This window comes from Silene latifolia, chromosome Y (assembly GCF_048544455.1).
Source record: "Silene latifolia isolate original U9 population chromosome Y, ASM4854445v1, whole genome shotgun sequence".
NCBI lineage: Eukaryota > Viridiplantae > Streptophyta > Magnoliopsida > Caryophyllales > Caryophyllaceae > Silene > Silene latifolia.
In genome coordinates, this window is record NC_133538.1 from 486,247,205 (window position 1) to 486,254,292 (window position 7,088).

At 36.4% G+C, this 7,088-nt stretch overlaps 1 long non-coding RNA gene across 1 annotated transcript; it reads left to right on the forward strand.

Moving 5' to 3' along the window:
* Window positions 1-4,865: 4,865 nt before the first annotated feature.
* On the forward strand, window positions 4,866-7,088 carry LOC141627316 (uncharacterized). Its single transcript, XR_012536883.1, has 3 exons — window positions 4,866-4,977; window positions 5,077-5,184; window positions 6,822-7,088. It is a non-coding gene; the product is annotated as an uncharacterized LOC141627316 (long non-coding RNA).

The following is a 7,088-nucleotide window of genomic DNA, read 5'->3' on the forward strand; positions in this document are numbered from 1 at the left end:
GCATTACATGTTACATTAAATATGACATTTCGTGGCTGGGAGGACTCGAAGTTACTCCCCACTGAATTGTGGCTTTCGTGTTTGTATAAAATGCGATTGTGAGTTGATGATGATTAGATGGGGTCACAGACGAGCTAGTGAGCAAAAGAACCTTGGACTTAGTTTGGTTATTTTGTAGTAAACCTTTAAACATTTGGTTGTGTTTATATTTTGAAGGGACATATGTCTCCCTCTCTTACTTTGGTTTGTATCACGTTATTCTCGTGACTTTAGTTATGTTATGTAAATTAGTGTGTTAGTATTTGCAGGTTTTGGCACTCTTCATTTGGAAGTGTTTGTGATTGGTTTAGAAAAGTTTTTGAAATTACAGGTTTTATCTAGTTGAACCAATTACAAACATATCCTGTCAGTTTTTCTGTAGAATTTACGTGTTTATTTATCGCTAAAAATGAGGGTGTCACAGTTGGTATCAGAGCTTGTTGCTCCCAACGCACGTTTGTGCACCCCACTTAAAATCACTTGACCTTTAAATAATAAACTTGAGAGATGGGTAGGATGGGTAGATTTAGGATTTTATGTGGTAGTCTGTTTGTGATTGCTATTTGTTAGGTTCTAACCAATGTTCTCTTTTGCAAGATGGCTCTCCAAGAAATGTAGATAATGCAATCTTACAAGCTAGGTTTGTTGATTGTTAGTTATTAATTTTGGTGCTGTTAAAGATTGGTTATGCCAAATGAAGAATGCTTCCACTTTCTCGATATTTCTTTCCGTATTCAGTGTATCTTACCTTAATCTTCCAATCTCGTTGTTTATTCGTCTTTTAAATTCCTCTTCTCTCGCCTTGGTAACTACTCTTCAATTCTTTCTCCCGATTCATCCTTGGTTCGTTTTCTTCTTATAATAAGAGTCCTTGTGGACACCTTCCTTTTATTCCGCGGGATAGTCCCCTTGTTCCAGAGAACCCGGTTTTGAGGGAATGTATCTTTGGAGGGCGTGAACGAGTTGAGAAATTGATTGTTTAAGGTTTGAGTTGTATAGGAGAATATAACTTGGGATCCTTTGGTTAGTCTTGTTAGTTGTGCTTGATATGAGAGTCTAGTGGGTTGAGAAACACCTTGGGATTTATGTCTATTGAGAGCTTGTTCGTTATAGATGATTGAGCATGGGTACTACCTTAGCACATAAGATGGAATGAACCTAAGCTACTTCATTTGAGAGTCTCGATGTTTCTTGTGGAGAATTAAAGGAATGATAGTTAGCCCTAATCCTTGTAGGCCTTGAAAGGAATACAATAGGACGTTGACGTTGCTTAATGGATTGGTATCGTACTTTGGAATTAGTTAGTTTGTTAAACCTTTCGAGTTGACCAAATCTAGTATAGAGTAGCCCTTGTTGACCTTTTGAAATTTGAGAACACGTGGTTGACCTTATTAATCATATTTGAATTTGGGAATTTTGGTGGAAAGTTGTTTGATGTAGTTCGTGAGTTCAAAGATGCGATTCTAATTTATGGTATCGGAGACTAGAAGTACGAAGTGGTGAGATGATAGAGTAAACAAGTCATGGTACTTGGGGATGACATAGCAAGTGGAGTTCGATGACGAGAATTGTAAAGGAGATACTTTGGGACTTGGATGGTAACAAATGAACTTGTGTGGTGAATTGATTTTGGCTCTTGGAACCAATTGAGTTGAGGAAAACCTACCAATGTGGAGTCCTTGTTAGTCCTACGATTTGGTAGACTATTGAGTCTTTGTTGAGCACCTTAGTGATGTAACCTTATCATAGCGATCATAAGCTTTGAGGAGTGTTTGGTTAAGCGGTAACCCTTTCTTTATGCCGCTTTCGTTCTCCTTTCCTTCTCTTTAACGTTCGTTGAACCCTGTTCTTATGCCAAAGTTTACGTATCTTCTTCTTGCCTGAGATATCTTCTTAACTCGAATACCTCTTATTTTTGTCAACCGTTATCTTTACGGTCCGACTCCTTATTTCCTAACAGGTCATTTGTTCCTTGCTTATCCTTCCTTAACGCCTTTTTATAATACTCTCTCTTTTGAGAAGTGTTGGCCTTGGTTGGACATCATGACCTTTGAAGGGATTGTTGTGTTTGACCCTTTCCTGGTTTTGAGAGGATTTGATATTGGAGAGACTTAGGTAGTGTGATGAGACATACTTGATGGTTCTTATACCTATAGATCCTTGATAAAGTGAGTACGTTGGATTGGTGGATTTTGTGTGTCAAATGTGAGTTGCATTGGTTATTAAGGTTATGGAACATGGCATTGTTGTTTATGTTTGGGTACTAGTGCCTAGTACTTGACTTAAAATGGATGAAACTGAATGGTGGATTTGAGGATATAGGATTGACTAAGTAGACGAGTTTTTGATTGGCTTCCATAATCACTTTGGATATGAGGGTTTGATAATGTATATGTTACCGTGTGAGAAATGTTAAATGTGGGATTATTAGTTGGTTTTAGTGAGTGATATTGATTACTACTTGAGCTATGGTATGAGAGTGAGAGTAAGCTACATTATTGGGAAGTTTTAGCACTTGTTTTAATAACTAGAAAGGGTAATGGTATGGTTGACACCAATTGCTAGGTTAAAGAACATAGTTTCAATTTATGGTTTTAGGATCTCTGAGGTGATAAAGTGTTGTTACAATTAAGACCTTGTTTCTTGGGAATTTGATGGTAAGTAAGTTTTAGGATGTCAAATTCGAAAGAATACTCCTTGGGATGTTGATGACCATAATGGATTGGTGATGTGATTTGGTATTAGTTGGCTCTTGAGAGTTCTTGAGTTGAGAGAGACTTAGTGTCGAGAAGAATTTGTTAACCCTATAGACTTATAGACCTTGAGGTCGCATTGAGTACTTGAGATGATGGGATGATGTTGTAGCTGAGTGTAGATCCGCTTTTGGAAATCCTTAATAAGTAAAAGGATAGAGAAACTTGAGATCCTATTGATTTTTCAGATTTTGGGGTTGGTATGTTGCTACCTTGTTTTGAAATGAGAATCTTGTGGTATATTTGAGGAACTTTCTCTTGGAGTTTATAGCTTGGTATTGGGATTCTTGATTAAAGGTTTATTTGTTTTGAGGAACCCATAGTTGACACTAGTTGGATACGAATATAGCTTTGTTGGAAGCCTTGACCTTAGACTTGTGAAAGTTGTTTCTGGATGTTTGAGGATTTGGAGCGATGAGATCACACTTATAGTGGGTACCTTGTTTCAGGGAACAGATTAGGATGAGGTAACATAAGCGATTGAGGAAACCCTTGGGAGTGATGTGGTTATGAGTTTTGTTGTTAGGAAGTTTTTGGAACCGTTTTGAGTGTTGCTGTTTGTGATAAAAGTGTCTGGCGTTTCCTTGTTGACTAATTTCCCTTCTTCCTTGATCATGAGCGTTATCGTTCATACCTCTCTTCCTTACTTCATCATACTCCTCTCATAAGTTGATGTTGGTAACCTATGAAACTCCATCTTTGACACCCTTTTAGGTTCGACTTCAATCCTTACCCCATGAAATTCATACAGCCCTTTTGATTAGTTAAGCTTGAATCCTCTTAGCATACTTTCTCCTATGATGTCTAAGTTACTTTTCACTTCGAGGAATTTCTAAATATTTCAAGCTACCAGTTTCGATTCATTCTTGAAAGTTTATGTCTCTTCTGCAAACCTAACCTATTTTTGAAGACTTGAAAATGAAAATTTGATTTAGTTCCCTATTCCTTTCTTGAATATAAACTCGTTTATCGTAATTTTAATTTCTAGACCCGAGTTTTCGTTAAGATTTGTCCAATTTCTATTAATTTTGATCCATTTATGACTTCTTTGTCAAGGTTTAATGTTACATTTTAGGGATTTGACCCCCATTGGGTTTAAAAGTGAAACCTTCATTTCTATTTTGGCTTTTTGCAAAAGGAAATTTGAGTAGACTACCTTTCTCTTACTTTGATTTTAACGTTGATCGGATGTTAGAACTAGTTATTGGAGACATTTGATAACTTGTTCTACGCTTATCGGCGAATAGTTTTTGTTTAAAAACTTGTCTCTGATTTGGAAAAATAGCGTTCTTGTGTGCACGACAAGAGCAATTCCATTCCATGAATGAGACTTACATTCTTGAAAACTCTTCATTAATGTTTTGAAGGTATTTTGGTTTTTGAATTTTACAAATGATTTGCCTTTTTACCTTATCTTTGATATGAAATGTGGATGTTCTTGCCTGATCAACAAGAGTATCACCGTTTCATTGAAAAAGATACCTATATTTTCTTATGATGATATTATTAAGATGTCGTTTACTATAATTTCTCTTTCTAAGTTTCGAGGACGAAACTTTTTAAAAGGAGGGGTGATTGTAACACCCCGTAATTTCGGACCGTTATTATATTGCGAAAGTAATTTATTAATCAAGTTGAATTTAAAATTTATGTATTTGAAGTAATAATAATTCAATGAAATGTAATTCTATTATATTTTGAAGTAAATTATTTAATTTGATAGTTTCGAAATGTTTAAAAATAGTTTAAACCATGTAAAAACCTTTTATATCGAAATAAGGGCATATCGGGAAAAATGGCGATTCTTTTGAAAATTGGGCAAACGATTTTGGAAATGGGTCATATGAGTACTCAATCTTCTTGTAATCTCGTGTTTAAGAATTTTGGCAATGTCGGAATTTGCGTTTGACAAACGGTTTTAATTATTTAAACGAAATTTAAAACCGACTAATAAAATCCCGCCAAATTCCCGCTCTTCCTCCCCTTCTCACGCCACACCTCCCCTTCCTCCTTCCCATTTCTTCCTAAGACTTCTTTTGTCCTTCTTTTGTGCTCTTGACCGAATTTCTCAAAAAAAAAAAAATAATAATCTTACAATCGTAATTTCATCATAATTTCTTCGTTTCTAGTCCGATTTTCGCAAAATTTATATTTTCGGAATCCTCTCTTCAAGATCTACATCCTAGTATGTTTTAATTTCAGTTTTAATTATGGCGATTTTGGCTGATTTTGGGCATAATTTCGGTTTTGATAATTATTATTGTGTTTTTGTTGTTTTTAATAGGTGAAGATTATGAGGATGATATAGGGGACTCCTATATAGTAGAGGATGATGGGTAGCTACTGTTTTTAGGGTTTTCTCAAGGGTTATTTTGCCTTTTTCTAGCTTAAGGTAACATATTTCGAGTTACTCGACGAATAAATGTCACATTCTTTGCTTTTTGTATGATTTTTGTGAATGTTATTTGAGTAGTTTATTTCACATGAAAATATAGGTTAAATTCATGTCTTTTGTATGTTAAGTTCACTTACTAGTATGAAAATGAAATGGGAATGATTAATTGATGCTTCAGACGATGTTAAACTGAACAAAAATGGAGAAATGGAGGGTTGGGGGTGGCGGCCCAAACGGCCCAGCAGGCCCGGCAGGCCCAGGCAGGCCACGGTAGGCCCTGGGTTGGCCCGGGTTGGCCCGTTGCTTGTTTCGCGGTTTTTCATGCATTATTTGTCGTTTCGGGTTTATTAATGTTATATTTAGTATAAGTAACAAATGGGTAATCTTTTGAAATGAATCATATTAGTAGTAAATATAATGTTGATGGTAAAATTATGTTTATATTGGTAGTTGCACATGTTAGGATAGGTTATGATATGAAATTGTAAAGAATAGGCTTAAAATGAATTTTATAGCGATAATTGCAATGTTTGGTGATTAAGCCGAAAACTGAGCCTTGGTCCCTTTGACTGAATCGATGTCAGTCAACTGTGTGATTGGTCAGCCGCGATTTAACCCGTACCTGTCGCAGGACTGGGGTTGCGGGTAAAAATTCGGTTGGATGTAAATTATTGTGAAAAATGGATAATTGGCCTTATTCTTGTTTTAGGCCATTTATTATGTTTTTATTTCACATATGTTGTTGGTTGATTTGAATGGTTTCTTATGTTGTAGAAACGGCCCTAGATTCCCTGGAACCTTTAATATTGTCAAGTTTGGACTCTTTGCCTCTCTTTTGGTTAATTGGGTGTCCTAATTGGGTGTCCTACTTGTCTTGTGTGGTGTTGGCTAAAGTATTCAAGCTGGGACCTAGATTGGTTTTATTTAGGTCCTAGGTGAGTGTTTCGGCCTTCATCATAGATAGGCCATTATAGTCTTTGACGAGTGTATGTTCACCGCTTGTTAGCCTCTCGTGTTCGACTTGGTGGGATTATATCCAAGTTGGGGCATGACCTCGTTACTTATTTTGATAGTAAGTGGTCAGCTTAAGTACTAGCCAACCCTTTGGTGGACTCCTTAGGGTACTCACTTTGTTTTAGAAAAATTATGAGTCTTGGGTGCGGTGGTGTGTATCCGCATGTCTAGGTCTGCGCAGATTTTAGGCTAGGGTTGTGTTGTGTCCTGGCCATGTTTTGATAGAACCTCTGAGCCAGGATACCGGTTCGATTACCTTCCCTACCTCGTGGTATAGACTCGAGTTACAGAGTGACTATTGACCGTACTAAGAACTTATGCCTGTCTTTGATATATTGTCCTTTCTTGTATGGTGACTTTATGAGTTGTAATAGGTGAGATGCAAGCCGGTTACAATTGATAAAGTTTGGATTACTGCTTGTTATATGTTTCACATGATAGTTTAATTTGGTCAGTTTAGTGTTCATATGTTAGAATACTCGATAGTTAATTGATTTATGATGTTGTTTACATGTTGCATTACATGTTACATTAAATATGACATTTCGTGGTCGGGAGGACTCGAAGTTACTCCCCACCTGAATTGTGGCTTTCGTGTTTGTATAAAATGCGATTGACAGGTTGATGATGATTAGATGGGGTCACAGACGAGCTAGTGAGCAAAAGAACCTTGGACTTAGTTTGGTTATTTTGTAGTAAACCTTTAAACATTTGGTTGTGTTTATATTTTGAAGGGACATATGTCTCCCTCTCTTACTTTGGTTTGTATCACGTTATTCTCGTGACTTTAGTTATGTTATGTAAATTAGTGTGTTAGTATTTGCAGGTTTTGGCACTCTTCATTTGGAAGTGTTTGTGATTGGTTTAGAAAAGTTTTTGAAATTACA